This window comes from Zosterops lateralis (genome assembly GCF_965231275.1).
Source record: "Zosterops lateralis genome assembly, chromosome: 1".
In the NCBI taxonomy this organism is placed as follows: Eukaryota; Metazoa; Chordata; class Aves; order Passeriformes; family Zosteropidae; genus Zosterops; species Zosterops lateralis.
The window spans coordinates 130,965,572-130,982,608 of record NC_139762.1 but is presented as its reverse complement, the minus strand read 5'-3'; the positions used below and the strand labels follow the sequence as shown (position 1 = coordinate 130,982,608).

The following is a 17,037-nucleotide window of genomic DNA, read 5'->3' as shown; positions in this document are numbered from 1 at the left end:
AAATCTTTTTTCTTCCCCTTCAAATACAAGACTATGGAAACCAGTTCGCCTTCTCTAACCATTTTCAAACTAAGGACTCCTAGAGGATGAGTTGAAATTATTTTGTAAAGCCATTTTGAGTGATCATCAAAGAAAGAGCTGGTGCCCACCCAGGATGGTGTAACGTAATGTGTACCATGAAGAAACTGGCCCTAGATTGTCTTGGGGATTTTTCACTCTCTTTGTATCCCTTTCATTTTGGCTGTACTCTGACTCTTGAGATGCAGCAGAACTGTTCTGTGTTAAAACCACTCTCTTTCCTTTCTGGGTGGAGAATTAAAACCATTTTACAGAACGGGCTGTCCACTTTTGCTTGGCCTGCTAAAATTTTAGACCTGGTGCAAAAACTTCTAGGGCAAGCTTCAGCTGACTGCATTAAAAATGGGAGTGGGGAAAGCAAATAAATTTTCACAGATACTTCTTCAGGGAGGACTGCCAAATGGGTTGCAGCCTGCCTCAGTGTATTAAATAATGAGAGGGGAAAACTGTTCATGCAGTTGGCTGCTTGAGAAAATGCTGAAGTAGTCTCAGATGCACAGGCATTCTGTTAGCCCCTTCTATGAGCAGACTTCTAGGTGAGAATCTCCAGGGATCCAGGTTTTGTTGACGTGGATCAATTTAAGTGGCAATTACTGTAGTCAGATAACAGCTTAAAAAGGCTTTTTACACACAGAAAAAAGATGCATAATCGCACAGCATATGGAAGTTCAATTTCGTGAGCCATGGTCTGTGGATTTACAATGTACTGATATTAAGACCTTCTTTTAAGAGTGAATATTGTTTGGTTTTATTAAAATGTGTCATACCGTTGACACGTTGCTTTCTACTTTGAAGCTGATTCAGGCTGCATCTATGTTGATGAAAGGTTGCATTTCCAACTGTGAAAATGTTTTTCCTTTCATGTAGAGTACAGCACTACAAAAGAAAAACATAGCAAATACAATACTAGCTGACTGGTTTTAAATAGTGCATCAAATAATAAAACCAAAAGGACAGTAAAGTCTTTAAAGTCCTTGTTGACGCAGGCTTCACTTATCTCTATTTCCCTTGCTTCTCTCCCTTTGCCCCTCTTCTTTTCCCCCTTTGTGAAAGGGGTCAGGTAAATGTTTTCGTGTTTTGGTTTTAATGTTTCTTTTGGGCTCCCTGACACTCAAAAATCCATTATAGAGAAATTGATTCTGATAGATGTCTGATGAAGATGAAGAAAAGATCTGCCTCAAGTAGTAGGCACATTAGGTTGTTAGTGCTGGACTGTTTATTGGGGCAGGGGAGCTGCTCCTTTTCTTCTTGATAGTCTTGGATTTGCCAGTTCAGTGTTTGGAATTTCTCTTCTATTTAAATGAAACTTAAGGGTGCCACTTAGATTGTATTAAGAAGATATTATAGAAATGTCAGTAAATTAAACTGTTTGTTTTCTTTAAGTGAGAAATATTCATGAATTCAGCCCGGACATTAGGAGGGACTGTTATTTTCTGCTTGATTTTGCATGTATGTTCTTTTCCTAAACAGATCTTTATCAGGCTCTGTGGTAGCTAGAGGAAGGAAGAGGAAGGCCCAAAAGCAGAGTTGTTTCTGCATAATAGAGGCAGAAGATGGCATAATGCAAATTAGGGGGGTGCATAAATAAGTACATGAGGACAGACCTTACATTGAGGAGATCTGGCTGAGAATTGTTGCCTTTCCATAAAGGTTTGAATATATAATGCAAAGGCAAAGTCAGAACCAGGACATACATGTTAGTTTCTGGAGAAATGGCTTGTTACTAAAGCACTTTGCAAGTGCTGAATGGGAGGAGAGTTTTAAAAAGGACGGTATTTTTTCTTGTGCCTAGAATTTTGTGCAAAGCTGTATGTGCTACAGAAGGCATGTGAGTCAAGCGTATGCTTCTTCTAAGAGGCAAAGATGTTTTACAAAGGACTAAAGAGGGACTGCTGAGAAGAAAATAGCCAGCTTTAGATAAAGCACTATAACAAAGACTTGTAGTTTTATGTATCATGGTGTCCATTAAAGCTTAATAGGGAAGAGTGAATTGAACCTAGCCAGGCATACCTTATTCATGTGAAGGATAAACATTTAAGGGGTTCACAAAATCAGAAATCGGGAGGACATGATTGTTTAGCTTTTGAAAAAGCTGTACAGGGAAGATTTTGTTTTCATCCCCCATGGATCACTATGCAAGGTAAAGGAGAGTAAGCTGCAAATGTTTGGAACATATCAATGGAAGAATCCCAGGGGGTTAAAAGCACCATAGTAAAATGTAAGTGGTCTGCTTTCTAAGCGTGTTCTATTTTACACATACTACTGTGGATTTGAGAGAGGGAGTGATTTTGATACTCCGTTCGCTATAGTAAAGGAGAATAATAATGATATAAGTGTGGGAAGCCAGGGACGGGGGGGGGGGGGGGGCGGGGGGGGGGGGGGGCGGGGGGAAGAGTGTGGGTGTGGGATTCTCTTGTATATTCTTGTGCACATTCTGAATTTCCAGCTAAATAAACAAACATAGTCTTATGGAGTGCAAAATTATGGCTGTTAAAATAAAGAATGGGGCTTTTTTCCCCCATTTGGAGGAGAGCTGATTCAAAGTGATGCTTTTTCTTTAATTGTTGTCAGCAGAGGAAAGGGTTAACTTCTAAAGAAAAAATGAATAATTCAGTGTTTGGCTTATCATTCTGCATTTTAGTTTCTATTCTTTGGTCATCTGGAACTTGGTGTGAAAGGTAGAGTAAAAGGAGTCAGCTGAGGGGAGTCGGGGTTGTAATAATTTGCACACACATCCCTGTCATTGTTCTGCCTGAAGAGACAGGGCTGGGTTCAAGGCCACATGTGCTCCTGTCATCATTCACATTTCTGCTCCAAGTGCAATACAGAGTGTCAGCTCTCCATCTGTCTTTGCCTGGCAAACGCACGCGCCCAGCATCCTGCCTCCAGCTACGCTGCCACAGCCAGTTCTGATGGCCCTCCTCGCTTCTCTCTGTTCATTCCAGAACAGGAGGCACTGAGCCCTAAATAAGCTTGCTTTTAGGAGAGAGCCATTTACAGTGTGGTATATTTTATCCAAGGATGCCTGGTGAGTTGAAATTATTGCAGCTCTTTCGGTTCTAAATGAGGAAATGCTAATCGTTTTTTTGATAGTATATTTCCCCTCTCTCTTTTTTCTTTTCTCTTTTAATATAGAGGGTGATTTGCAAGCTGATATGGGTACGGAGTGATCGCGGATGCTAATTCTGTTGTGTATGTGTTTGGGGGAGGGGAATTTGTGCAAGTGAACTGCTAGAGATGATACTTAGAGCAGGACTGGATGTTTCAGTGAAAAGGAATAGAAATAAAAGGAAGTCACCAGCTTTGTGGGTGCAGATCTCTGCACGGGGGATCATTTTTAGTAAAGAGAAATACAGCTTCAGGCTGGATTTCATGACTGTCAGCTGCACCTTGAATCTGCAAACATTTGATCATCGGAGATCATTCACAGCGTTTACCCATCAGCTGAAATTATCTCTGTGAAAAGCTGTTTATGTTGGAGAAATGAGGGAGATTTATAAAACAGATTATTCCAGCCTTGTCCTAAATCATAGTCCTTCGCTGTCACCAGGCAAATCACCAAAATATGTTTATTCAAAATAAAACAATAAAAAATTCTGCTGAATTAGAGGAATTGCTGTGGAGCTGGGAGTTGTAATAGGTCGTTTTCCTCATGAAAATATTACTCTTGGATCTTATGATCACTTGTCTTATTGATAAGTGTTACTGCCAATAAAAACACTTCTCTGCAGAGTGATTTGTCTGAGGCGTTTTGTGAGATGCTTGACCACGACTGAGTAGATTGAATTCGCTGTGTTTTGTTTGTGTTTTTTCCCCCCTTTGGTAAGGACTGGAGAAAGCCATGTGCCTGATTATAACAGCTTGTGTTCTGGATAAAAAAAAAGACAGGGCTAGAGATCCTACAGCTGGCTGGTTCTTGTAGATTATTTGGGTAGGACAGGCAGAAGAGGCTATGCTTGATCATAGAGAGTCTGTACACCTCGCAGATGGTGTTTTGAAACAGTATCTGCCAGTTTACTGCAGCCACAGTTGCATGTAGGTATTGCCAGTTGTTGGAAGAATGTTTTCCTTTTAGGATTTTTGTATACGGTCATACCCTACTGCTGGTATGTTTGCTGATCCTGTGATTGTAACAAGAAAGTGGGCTCTGTTTGCTCAAAGCACAAGGTTAAGAGGATTTATATGGTTGAAATATGGGCAAATTAATTTGCATAGATAACAACTGAGGACTATGAAAGGTCAATTTAACCCTTTAAACATCAAATCTGATTTGCATGCATTACATTCCTGGGAATGTGGTCTTCATTAGAAATACCATGGTAATTCATTAATTAGGAAAAGTGTGCATTGTGCATAATTTTCATCCACTGATGTTTCCCTTATGTTTGTATGAAACTCATCTTCTCATGCTGTTTACTCTGTGTTTTGTCAAGATATTTAGGTATACTAAAATGACACAGTCTTGTCACTTTTGATCCTTGTGTGCATTATTCGGGCCTATTGGCAAACTGTTGGAATGCCTAGAGTGGATGTTTTTGAAAACCTATTAAGCCTTTGGCATTTAAATTACTTAATCTACCTGCTGGTTAAAATTTCATGCATCTTTAATCAAAATGGCATGTGCCACATTCAAGTATGAATACCCTTATCAATACTTGTTAAGCTTTACCATTAAATAAATCTTTTATTTGCAGCATTCTCTTAAAGCAGTAGCAAGCAAGAAGTGTGTTTTAATGTCAGCTCCGAGTGTTAGAAAACCTTGCACTTGGATACAGAGAATACACTAACAGCTGTGACTGGGAGCATGTGCCAGAATGGAGATACTTGAACAGATCTGACACTTGGCTATTTTTGACACCCATCTGCACTTTTTTACTCTCCTCTAGGACGAACTGCCTCTCAATCTGTTCACAGCATATTTTAGCCCTTTAATATTGTGGTGTTGTGTTTTTTCAAATGGGCATTATTAGCCATCTGGGGCAGATTTTGTATTTTAAAAGTAAGCACATTATGTACAGGAGATTAAAAGGATGTGTATTTTTATGTAATCTGATATTATGTCAGTGCCTTTTGTGTATGTGTGAAGTCTTGATTTCAGAACCATCCCTTTAGTGATTCTGACATCTGAAGTCCTTCTTTTGGGGAAAGAACAGGAAGTAATAAAGACGGATTCTGGTTTATGTGTGGTGATAATAATTGCACAAACTAAATTTACCTTTCAAAGATGAGTTGCTGGTACTGTTTATAATTGCGACTGGGCACTCGCCTCCTTGCTCTCCTGTCAGGGCAGAGCGACAGCAGCGGGGCTGGCTAATGAAGCGCTGTAAAAGCCATTCAGATTTCTGTGAAGGCACTGCTGCAACTCGGAGAAAAGTCTCTAGAAAGATAATCCTGTTAACATGCAGCTTGCCGTAACCAAGTTAACCATTTTGTCATTCTGTGTAGCGAACTCTAGGAAGCATTTATATCTAAGTAATTGTTCCTGGGGGAACAGTGTTCAAATCTAATACCGTACACCAGTTTCTCTGATTACTGTGGATGTGGTGGTTGGTTTCTTTCTTTTTTTTTTTTGGTACTGTTTATTCTGGATTTTATTTATGAAACATTACAAATCTATCAGTCATTTCATAGTACTTTCAAAGAACAGATGTTGGCCTACAAAATGCTTTATTATTGCCCATGGCAATATTCAGCATGGTTTCCTTAAAAGGACAATCAGTGATCACAGTCATTGTAGCCCAGAAATAATGCTGCTCTTTCAGAAGATGGCCTGGTATTAGGTCAGACCACCCTTTCTTTACTTCTGCTCTCCAGATGTGGCTGCAACTATTTTTTTTTTAAGTTCATGTTTCAAAAAAAATGGGTTTGCTTTCAAAATCTGGTTTTACTTAAGATATCTCCATCCTGGAGTGCATTTCATAAATTGCCCACATATTTTTCTTAGCAGAGAACTTAACTGGCTGTAATTTTTAACACATGGCCACATCATGTGATATTTTCAAAACATTTGCACATAGCTTTAAGAAAGTCCCGGCAGAAATGATCCATCATCTCACAGCCAACCCATTTCTTAACAGCATATCTGCATTTTCCATTTAGCAGAGCTATATATTTTTAGCTTACATTTTGGGTAGTAAAACAGTGTATTGCTGATTGTAAAACATGGACTTTATTATCTGCTGAAAATTGATTTGGCATTTATAGCCACTGTGTACTAGAGTGGCTTTCTGGTTTTAACATTAGTGCTTGCAAGTGATGATTTGTTTAAAGAACAGAAACAAAATTGCCATGGACATAACTGTTAGTGTCCTAGTAACTGAACATTTGGATTATCCACCTGTTTTTTAAATACATGTGTTTAAATGGTGTAACACAGCAAAAGTGTCCTAACAGTCCATTAACCGACTTGCTCTAAGTTGCAGTTGCTATGCTGTTATGTTAGGAGGACTCTGTGTCTTACAAAACAAGTTTCCTGCCAAATATGGAAAATGTGTCTGGAAATTCTTAAGTTGGAGTGTTAACTTTGCATCATTATTCCAATCATCCTACATAGTGACTTTATCTTCAGGATTCAGCTACAAGTGAAAAGCTCTTTCCCTAAGAGGGCCATAGGTCACTAGGTTCTTCAGATATGTATGATAGGGTTGGGAGGCGACATATGATGACTTGCTTTTCACAGTATTAAAGTTTCTTTGTCTTTTATGGTAGTAATAAATTCCAAAGTCTGCATAACGTTATTGCTCTTATTTTCAACCTATGGGGCTGTGAACTGCCTCATGCTACACATGCATGGAAAGTAACTAACACATCATGGAATGCAGATCATGCTGCAGGAATGAAAGAAAAATATACATACATGCACACATATATATATACACACACATATATATAAAATTTCATTAGGGCCCCAAATGCTCTTTTCCTGAGAAGATTGAAAGCTTTATAGCTCAGGCCCTTATCTAGAGAAGAACAGCCAAGTTAGTTTCTCAGGACAGGTACTTCCTTGATGTTTAGCACCATGGTGTTTAGCAACAATCACACCTTGATTAGAAGATTTTAGACTCTACACTCACACATATAGGGCATGATAATCATAACTTGCAAATCAATGTGATCTGTGTATATACGACTTGAAAAGACAACTTGAATTTAGCATAAAATGAAACTATACAATACAGAGAAATTGATACATTTAAGAGTATCATGATAACTGGTGCTTTTCAGAACATGTACATATACCTCTACCAGTTTTCTGGTTTGTTTGCTTCATCCTTGTTTCTTTCAGGTGTTTACATCAAGGATAACACTATAAAAAAATCAGCTGAAGCCTGGTATTTTGCTTCCAAGCCACAAAGCAACTTGTGCACTTAAAGCAGTAGCTGCCTTCCAAATCCAAAGTGCTGTGCCTCTAATTCTCCTCATTCCCGGGTGCATCACTGTTATAGCTTTGAAGTTTCCTGAGCATGTCAAACTGCATCTGTGCATGGCAGAGTCTCCCTCAGTACTGATAGAGTTAAACAGCCCAGTGCTGAGATCACACCAATATCTTTTTGGAGTTGAAACATTTCTGTGTCTTGTTCACACAGTTGGATCTGGTAGGTAATCTCAGAGGAAGCCCAGTGCATATTTAGAAATGTTGGGCTCTTCACAAGTGTAGGCTTACTTTTTGTTCCGAGAAATGTGTGTGGTGTAAAATGGAGCGCAGAGCCAGCAATGCTAAGGCAAGTAGAGATTAAATTGGGAAAAACATAGGGCACAGCAGTGCTTGGATTTTCACTTACGCACAGACACAGTCTAGCCATATTGGCCCACTTGGCAAGGCTTATTTCTTTCAATATCCTGCTATGCTAACTCCATGTTCATGCAGTTCCTCTGTGAAGCTGGTGAAGTCCTTGCCACATTGTACCATTCTATCTATATTCACTGGCTCAACTTTCCAGCAGCTCAGCCATCTCTGCACTGAGTTGCATTTTTGTGATGTATATTTGTTCTTTCTGCCTCATGTACATGAAAGTCACCAGATGAAGAGCAGGACTAGTGCAGGAGCTGCTTTTACCCCTTGCTGCTGTTGATCTTGAGCCACGTTCCCTGCTGACATGTTTCTTAGGTAGGACAAGAGCGTTGGAGATTACTCCCATAAACTGCTAATGGGCAGTAGCTTTCCCCACTGCCAAGAGAATATGTTCCAGACCCAAGTGTAAGCAAGCAGAAGGAGGATTTGAATTTGTGTGTTTCACTTCCAGAGTGAGGCTTTCACTCCAGAATCTTGCAAAAAAATTTCAACACTCCTTTTTCCTTCTTGCCAAGCTGTGTCTTATACAAACCAGTTCTACTTGCCAATCTTCTGAAGGTGAGGATATGGACAACTTTACTGAAAGAGAGAATAATGCTGTGGATTCCATGTCTCCAAGTTACTGAGGTCCTTGAAAATCAGGAATTTTCCTGAGCTGTAGGCAGTTGCTAGTTAAATATAATTAAGTTTATATAATCTTTTTGTCATGAGCTCTCTACAACTACCCAATGGGAAGGTGTAGAGAAGATGGATGAAGCCAAATTCTTCACGAGGTGCATAGTGGTAAAGATGAAAGGCAAAAGGCATGACTAATCAACCATGACAAAACCCAAGTAGATACCAGGAAAAAAAAATTCTTCACCATAGTGATGGTCAGACATTAAAACTGTTTTTTCAGAGAGGTAGTGATATTTTCATTATTGAAGATCCTGTATTGGACAAACTCTTGGCAACTTGATCTAAAATTCACATACTTTAAACAGTAGGGCATAGACTGGCTCATCTTCTAAGGTTACTTCAGCTTGAATGATGATTCTTTGTTCTGCTGGATCTGTTAACTGTTCTGGACACCCAGTCTGAGGTGCTTCAGACCCTGCTCTGTAGGGGAGAGCAGAGCAGCTGCTGGTACTGGCTTCTGTGTTGTGTTTCAGGGGAAATTTCAGCAGTGTTGAGCTTCAAGCACCTAAAGGGATTAATTGCATATTCTCTGAAACTATTACTTGATCTGTAGCTTTGTGAATGGACTTTGTGTGCTGGTAGAAGAGCAGAATTGTCAGGCTCAGTGCTGGTTGAAAGGGCTGCATCTCCTTCCTCTGGCAGCCCATGGAGCTGTGCTTCCATATACCACACTGAATTTATTTCTCTGTGCTGTTTTTTTATTGTTTTATTTTTATTTTTTTCTCTACTAGGGATTTCTTCTTTATGGCAAGTTGTAGACAGAATGTGGAGAAAGAGCCTCATTGTGAGCTTTAACTGGAGAACAACTTGAGAAAACAAGTTGCTGGGGACCTTGGTATTTGAGAGGAGACACTTCAACTGAGGATTCACAGACCTCTTAGTTTTGTCCCTGTGCTGCAGAACACCACCTGTTAGTAGTATTCCTGCAGCTGGTTTAAAGAAGAGACACTGAACCCATCCAAATTCTTAAAGTCTCCTTCTCAAATTCTTATGGCATGAAGCTTGAGCCTTACTTGAGCTTTTTTATGATGTTGCACAATGAATCGTAGATTTAGTTCTGCTTCTTCTTGCTCTTGGGATCTGCTAACCTTGTGAAATTTTCCTGAGGAAGAATTACCTGTTAGGACCCACACATCTGAATTTATTAAAATTATCCAGCCAGATATTTAGGTATTAATGTGGATAAATATTCTAGAGCTATGCCTGCAACGTAACTGTGCTTTTAAACAGGAACAAAGTGTAAGTCAAAGGTGACAAGAAATTTTTCTGAAGTTGAAAATGAAATACCATCAGCAATGGACACAGTTATTAAGAGTACTGCGATATGGTTCTCACTCCTTATGGACATCCCTTTGGAAGCAGACTGTAACAAGCTCTGCTGTTATTTTTGTATGTTGACAATACTGAGCTGACAAAGACCAAAAGAAATGTGGAAATAGAAGAGTGAAAGGAATTGGTATTGATCACCTCCTGGAGGAGCAGCTGAGGATTAAAGAAGAAAAATGTATTTTGGCAACCCTTCAAGCGTACTGTAAATTCAGGCAGATCTGGTGTAGGGTCAGGCTGATATCATTCTTTGTTTAAAAATGGGGTTGCTATACTGAACTGAGATTTGAGTAAGTGGCATTTGCATATGCTTAATTAGCTGCAGTGAAATTTGAAATGATGATTCAAGAAGCAGGAACATGTTTTACCTTTCAAAATCCATTGCCCTTTCCAGCTTATCAGTACATCTTTTCTGGGCTCTAAGGCACTACTCTGTCTTAAGTAAGTCATTTGGAAAGCTCATCTAAAATTTAACTTGGTACTCTTTCATTTCTAATGTTTAATTGGAGTTTTCTTTATATGCTTATAATCCTCTTCTCCAAGCCCTATGAGCTTTCCTGTGTTGTATCTTCAGTACAGAATCTTGTAGTTCCCCATTTCTCTATGATTCTTCTAGTGATGCTGGGTTCAATGTCTTACTGTCCTCCTGTTTGAAACCACATCCTGCTAAAGGAGTAATCTCCCAGTTAGGGATACAGGGCCTTCTCCTTCCTTCTTTCAGATCTCTCCTTAATATGTATTTTGTGAGTCATGCAAGCACACATGACTCAAATACTCTTCCTGCCACAAGATTGCAGTTTGGAAAATGTGTGCACTCGCTTCATAGGAAAATGCAGCCATAATTTGATTCTTGCTTCTAAACTGTGCATTCCAAATATATTCTGGTGGCCCTTTTAAGCCAGAACAATAAGCATGTGTACACAGCCTTGAATTTTCTTTGTAGCTGTTTTATAATCCAAATCAATGCCATCTACACAGACTTTCCTCTATGTGACTTCCTCATATCATTCCTTGAATTCTTTTTTAATGGGATTTTGTGCGTTGCAGAGCACCAGCCATATCTTCCATGGTTAGCAAATACAAATTAACATTTATTGTTTTAATTTTATTTTTCCAGTCCATTTCATCACATAATTGTTGATTGTGAAATTATATCTGCTAGATTTGCACCCACTTATTTGTATTCTCTTTAGGAGAAAGTTTGCCTAACTGAAATTTAGAAGAGGTCATTTTCTGTAACAGTGTTATTGTTACTACTTTTTTTTTGCCTGGAACTGTACAAGATACATTATTTTGGACATTTTAGACTATAAACACTGCAGTGTACAAAAATAGTCTTTTAAAAACAGGGATATGCAATATTCTCATTTTTTTTTTAGAAAGTATTAGGATTTCTGTCAGTTTTGGAAGTGGAATTCTGAATGAAACACAGGGACCTTGTAACACAGTAAAGAAAGCGGAAAGATGCTCATTAAAGCAACTGTGGTTATGTTTGTAAAAGAATGGGTGTAATTAGATATCTAGCAAGGTCAGATGGCACTGTCATTTAATAGCTTTGAAAATCATCAGTTTTCTTCTTGGAAACTGGTTTGCAGCAGTTTACTGCCTCTTGAGATTGGTGTTTTTAGTTTTCATTTTTCCACTGACAGGAGGAGGACAGCTAAGTTTCTAGAATTCATGTGGTCCACATTGCTTGAGTTCATCCTTCTATGGCACTGTAGGATCTCCTAACTTTAGGGTCCTGAAGGAGAGAGAGCTTGTGTCAATCTCATCCATATTAGATCTTAGAAGTAGCATAAATGACTTCATTAAAATCTATATTTGATTATTTTACACTGAGCTCAGCATTTGACTGCATTGAATCTTCAGAAATAAAAGCAAAGTCCTTCACAATTTTTAAAGGGGATCCATGCAGTAAGGAGTGTATATCTTTCTTGTCTGAATTCCTGCTAACCAATGTGAGCATTTCATGGTCCCCTTGAAAATGGAGAAGTGAGATGTTTCTGTGTTTCTCATGTTAAATTTTTAAAGTATTTTGAAGAATGTTTATCTTGTTTTGTTAATTTTCTTGCATCTCTCTTTACATTATTCTCTGGTTGTAAAGGCGAACATGTAATTGGGTTTTCTACATTTATTAAGTGAGTCTGCTGTACAAGAGATGAATCTGTGCATTGTGAAAAACGAGGTTCACTTTTTAGTAAATTTTAAGGAATATGTTTAATAAAATAATTAAGACAATTAGGAGATAAGAAAAAAACAAAAACGGCCAGCCGGGTGACTTGGCACTCAGCCAAGTCCACACCTTGCCTTCTCAGGGATACTCGTTAAATACCCTTTTCGTTATATCGATATATGAATATTCATAAAATTCCATAAACTAGTTTCCATATTCCAGGAACTGCTCTGCATGGTCCCTCCTTGGATCCGCCTTTTTAGAGCATGCGTGTTTCGTGGCTGTGTCCTTCTTATCGCGTCCAGCTTGGGCCTTGGTCTGTGCTTTCTGCGGGTGGTAGATGCTGATAGTTGGTGTTATCAGTAGCAGGGTCTTCTTTACATGTTCACTGGATGTTATCCCAACCAAACAGACAGTTTAAGCAGCTGCTACATCAACTACTCCCTTTATATCTAGTCTTACCAATAGCAGAAATAAACTTATATCTTTATATCCTTACTATGTTATTAATTATATAGCATACATCTTGCGAAAAGCCAATTTTATAATACACACATATAACAGCATGAACCTTTGATTGAGAGATTGGTTTGAAAGCAGAGTCTACAGAGCAAATATAGCAAGTTCTCTGCCTGAAAAGCCAGTGTTACAGCCTTTCTTTGCCCATTTCAGACTCCTCTACATAGACAGAACCATGTTTTGGGTTTCATTTGCATGGTTGCTTGCCAGCTCAGCAGCTAGTTTTCTTCCTGTGACATGTCAATCGGTAGAGTAGTAATTTCCAATTCCTTTCATTTTGAGCAAGGAAAGTAATGGTATTTAATCTTCAGACACCAGCAGAAACAGAATCCTTTCATTTATGCTGCCTTAAAGGTTTTGCTTCAAACTGCTTTTGAGTCTGTAAAAGCTCCAAAGGTAAAAATACTACCTAAATTTAAGGTATCGACCTTCATGTCTCTGTAGAGCCACAAGAGAAATTATATACTCTTTCCTTACTTAACTTCTATATTCTCTCAGAAAGTGTTTTGCTTTGTGGATGCTGCTGAGTAACTTGCATTTTCTTGAAGGAATACAGAAAATAATGATGCCTTGATTTCATCCTGACAGCAGCAGATATGATTGCATGGTTTTGTCTGGGGCATTGGTTCAAGACAGTCTTGAAATTATGAGTGTCTATTGCTTAATCACCAGGAATGCTTAATAGTTTTGTCACAAGTGTTTTTCTTTTTGGAGGCTGTAAGTGTTTTCGCTGTCTTGCCACACTAGATATAGAATAGATGCCTTGATGAATTACCCAATGGGGATTCTGGTGCAGAAATTGATGCTTACTGAATCAGAATCAAAAGGGTTTCTTTTTTTCAGTTTGTTTTGGTGTTTTGTTTGTTTTGGGGGATTGTTTTTGTTTTAGTTGATTTTTTTGTTTGTTTTTCTTGGTTTTTTGGTCTCCTTTAGACATTACAGTAAAGCTGCTGGGTTTTAAATATGTCTGCTTACAGGTGTGGGTATATGCACGTTGCATGCAATTGCTAGCTTTTGGAGGGCTTTTTGACACAAAATACTATGATGATGCAGATGTTCTGATATTGTTCTTGAAAACAGCTGATGGTGGATCGGATGCTGAAAGCTGATCAGCAGCTAGCATACATCATCATCTTCTGATCCAAACTGGTTCCTCTGGGAGTCAGCTCTACTGTTTCAGTCTGTTGTAATTAAATTGAGTGCTGTTAAGGTGTCAGAAATTACTTTATAACACAGGATAATGGACTTAAATATACTTATTTGCACATTGCAAATCATAGTTTAGCAAATTACCCTTAAAGGCTATATGTTAAGAAACAAAGCAAGTCCCCCAATATTCAGGAGGAAAAGAAAGATGAAAAAAATTGGTCTGATTTCTAACTCAGTCCTTATGACATCTTTGCATTAAAGTCTTTTTCGACTTAAGGGATGCTAGAATAATTAATGCCTATTATTTCTGAATAACAGTCATAACATGCTTTGTTTGAAAGAAAAAAGGAATTGTTTTAGTTGGGATTAGATGTGTGGTCAGAAATCCCTGTCAACCAGATCTTTAATAGTTGGAAAAATACTTCTAATACATGCAACAGATAACTTCTGTATCTGGCTCTTACAAGGTGCAATGTTAATCCCCAGAAAAGTTTGTGTGAGTTGTGAATACGGAGCATCATGTAGAATTAGGCTGTATTTATGAGAAGTCTAATGTTGTTAGGAAAATAATACATTTACATGCATAGTGAGAGCTGTTTGTAAATCAGCAGGTGGTTTCTAGAATATCAGGAAATGGCAAAATGTTTATTGGTGTGATTTCTCTCTGAAAAACAAACCTGTTTAAAAATACTTGAACACTCAAACTTCAAATGCTTAAAGCTGATTTGCTTTTCTTCAGCCATCTCTGGGCTTTCTTACTTGGGTTTTGAATTCACAGACGCTTAATTTTCAGTCTTGAGAATCTTATTTTGCATTCTGAAGAGCACAGTAACAGGAAAAGAAAAAGAAAATAATTTTCTTGAAAACCACATATTTCAATAGGAAGTTCCTATGAATAGATAAGAAAAGTTTGGGTGATACCAGAAAATATGTGCTTTCATTTTGTATGCCTATGCACATACTTTCATACAGAATACTAGATCACATTTCTCTTTAGTAATATAAAATCTGCTTGAAACTGAATTAATAAATGATGCGAAGCAGTATTAAAATTCTCTATGTCTTTTGAATCATACATACATCTTCAAGCAATTTGTTAGTCACAAAAGCCAAGGAATGTAATTAGAATAATATATATATTAAAAAAAAAATCAAAATCCTGTAAGCTAATTTGTCTGTGTGCCATTTTCTTACTCTGATTTAAAATTAAAGCCTGCTCCTACCCTATAAATAGCTGTTGAACTGTGTACACCTTCTATGAAAAGGTTTCCAGTGTGGTGAAAAAAGGAATTAAGTTCAAAGATCATTAATCTAGTTTCCTCTGTTTTATTTGATTACTTGGAAAACCTTTCCCTTTGCTGCAGTTCCCCAGTTCTTCATTCACCAATAGTACTGAGGGGGAAATATGTGCTGTGCCGTTTATACATAATTTAAAACTATTGTGCTAGCTTTAAACCCAAAGTCTTTCTCATCTATCATTTATCTCATGATGTTATCTTTTGTACTCGGTACCCTTCAGTAAGCACAGCCTGACACGTCTTGTGGCCTTTATCTTCTGCGATAAAAAAGATTGAAAAGATGCTTGGCACCACCTGGTGAAGATGAGGCAACCCTGGAGAACTGTGCTTTGGAAGCAGGTGACTGATGCTACGAAATGTGCCAGTCTGGGGACACAGCTGAGGGGCTGTAGTAGGGAAGGGGGAGGGGAGGGGAAGAAAAAAAAAAGAGCAGGAACATTAATACATCTTCCTGAGGTTTGATGGGACATACACTGCCTACTGTTCCATCTGGTGCTTATGATAGCATGGCATATTAGCATGCTGCAAGTTCATAATGTATTCAGGGCGAGAAAACACCACTTGCATATCAATTGAGGCGTCCTCTTTCTCAGAGCTGCTTTTGAATTTCAATGATGTTTATGCCTCCTAAGCCATGACTGAACGGAGCATTTCCGCTTGTGGAGAAATAACAGCAGTGAGGGACTCTGCTTATGTGACTTTTCTTTCCTCTCTCTCTTTTTATTTTTCTCCTTTTTTTTTAGTTCTTTTCTTCCTGCTCTCGCCTTCCAATTTGTTTTGTTTGGGGAAGCCTAAAGACAGCTTGAGGTTTTTGGACTAGCTAATTACAGAGCTTCTGTTAATATTACATTGAGTTCTTTTTAAGGTTGTAGTCTATTGTCTTTTTTCTTATCTCAAAATGCTTAAATGTCTTTTTATGACATTTTGATGAAATTACTCTAAAAGCAGTGTCATGAAGCATTTAGAAAATAGCACATTGCAATTCTGCTTTATATTTAGATTTCCTGTATTACTAAATTAAAGAACAAACAATACCCTGAATTCCACATTTCATGGTAAATTATTTGTGCCCTGTGTCTTCAAAGACTTGATTTTCACTTCAAGCATGCTACATTATAGGATAAGTATCTGAAGTTGAGCAGGTATGTAAGCCTTTGTAGGAGTGAGGTCTTTTTATCGATTCCTTGCAGGAAATAAACTGATACATTCGTTTTATTTCTCCCTACCCTGTCCTCTTTGAAACTCTGCTGAGACTGACACTTGACTGGAGACAATCTCAAAACTCCACCATAGACACTCTTGACTGCACATTTTGTTTCTGAACTTGTCAAAGATTGTGATCTCTTTATGGCTCAGTGCTGTGAATCGTTCTGCAGCCCTCCTTCCAATGGGTTTTCAAAGTGTGAAGTTTACACACAGGGTAGGGTATTTGATGTGGGATTTTCAAGTGTCTGGAGTAATACATGAGTGTGAGTCTTATTGGCTTTGTCGATGACTGAGCTCCTAAACCGCTTCCCGTGTTTTAAAAGTCCTACCCCAAAAAGGAGACTAAACCTGCTGCTTGTCCTAGTTTAACCCCAACTGGCAACCAAATTCCACACAGCTGCATGCTTACTCCCTGTCAGCAGGACAAGGGGAAGAGAATTGAAAGGAAAAAAAGTGAGAATGGGTTGAGATAAGAACAGTTTAAAAAAATAATTGAAAGAAAATAGTAATAATAATTGTAATAAAATAATACCAATAATAATAGTTATATAAATGTTGTAAAAGGTAAAATAGAAAAGAGAGAGAAATAAAACCCAAGAAAGTCAACTGATACCATTGCTCAGCACCAACTGACTCTGTGATACCCAGCCAGTCCCCAAGCAGCCGCCTCCCAGTCAACCTTCCTCCGAGTTTTATTGCTAAGCATGACATCACACGGTGTGAGATGTCTCTTGGGTCAGTTGGGGTCAGCTGTCCCAGCTGTGTCCTCCCAGCTCCTTGTGCACCCCCAGCCTGCTCTCTGCTGGGAGGGGTGAGAA

At 38.4% G+C, this 17,037-nt stretch overlaps 1 protein-coding gene across 3 annotated transcripts in view; it reads left to right on the top strand.

Annotated features, from left to right (window-relative positions):
* Positions 1–17,037, top strand: part of RUNX1T1 (RUNX1 partner transcriptional co-repressor 1) — a 114,059-nt gene that overhangs the window by 31,912 nt on the left and 65,110 nt on the right. Inside the window, exon 2 of one of the 3 annotated variants that reach the window (XM_083854992.1) lies at positions 15,235–15,352. The exons of the other annotated variants lie outside the window; for them this stretch is intronic. The gene's annotated coding sequence lies outside the window, so the exon portion shown is untranslated. The remainder of the gene's footprint in view (positions 1–15,234; positions 15,353–17,037) is intronic. 3 annotated transcript variants of the gene reach the window in all.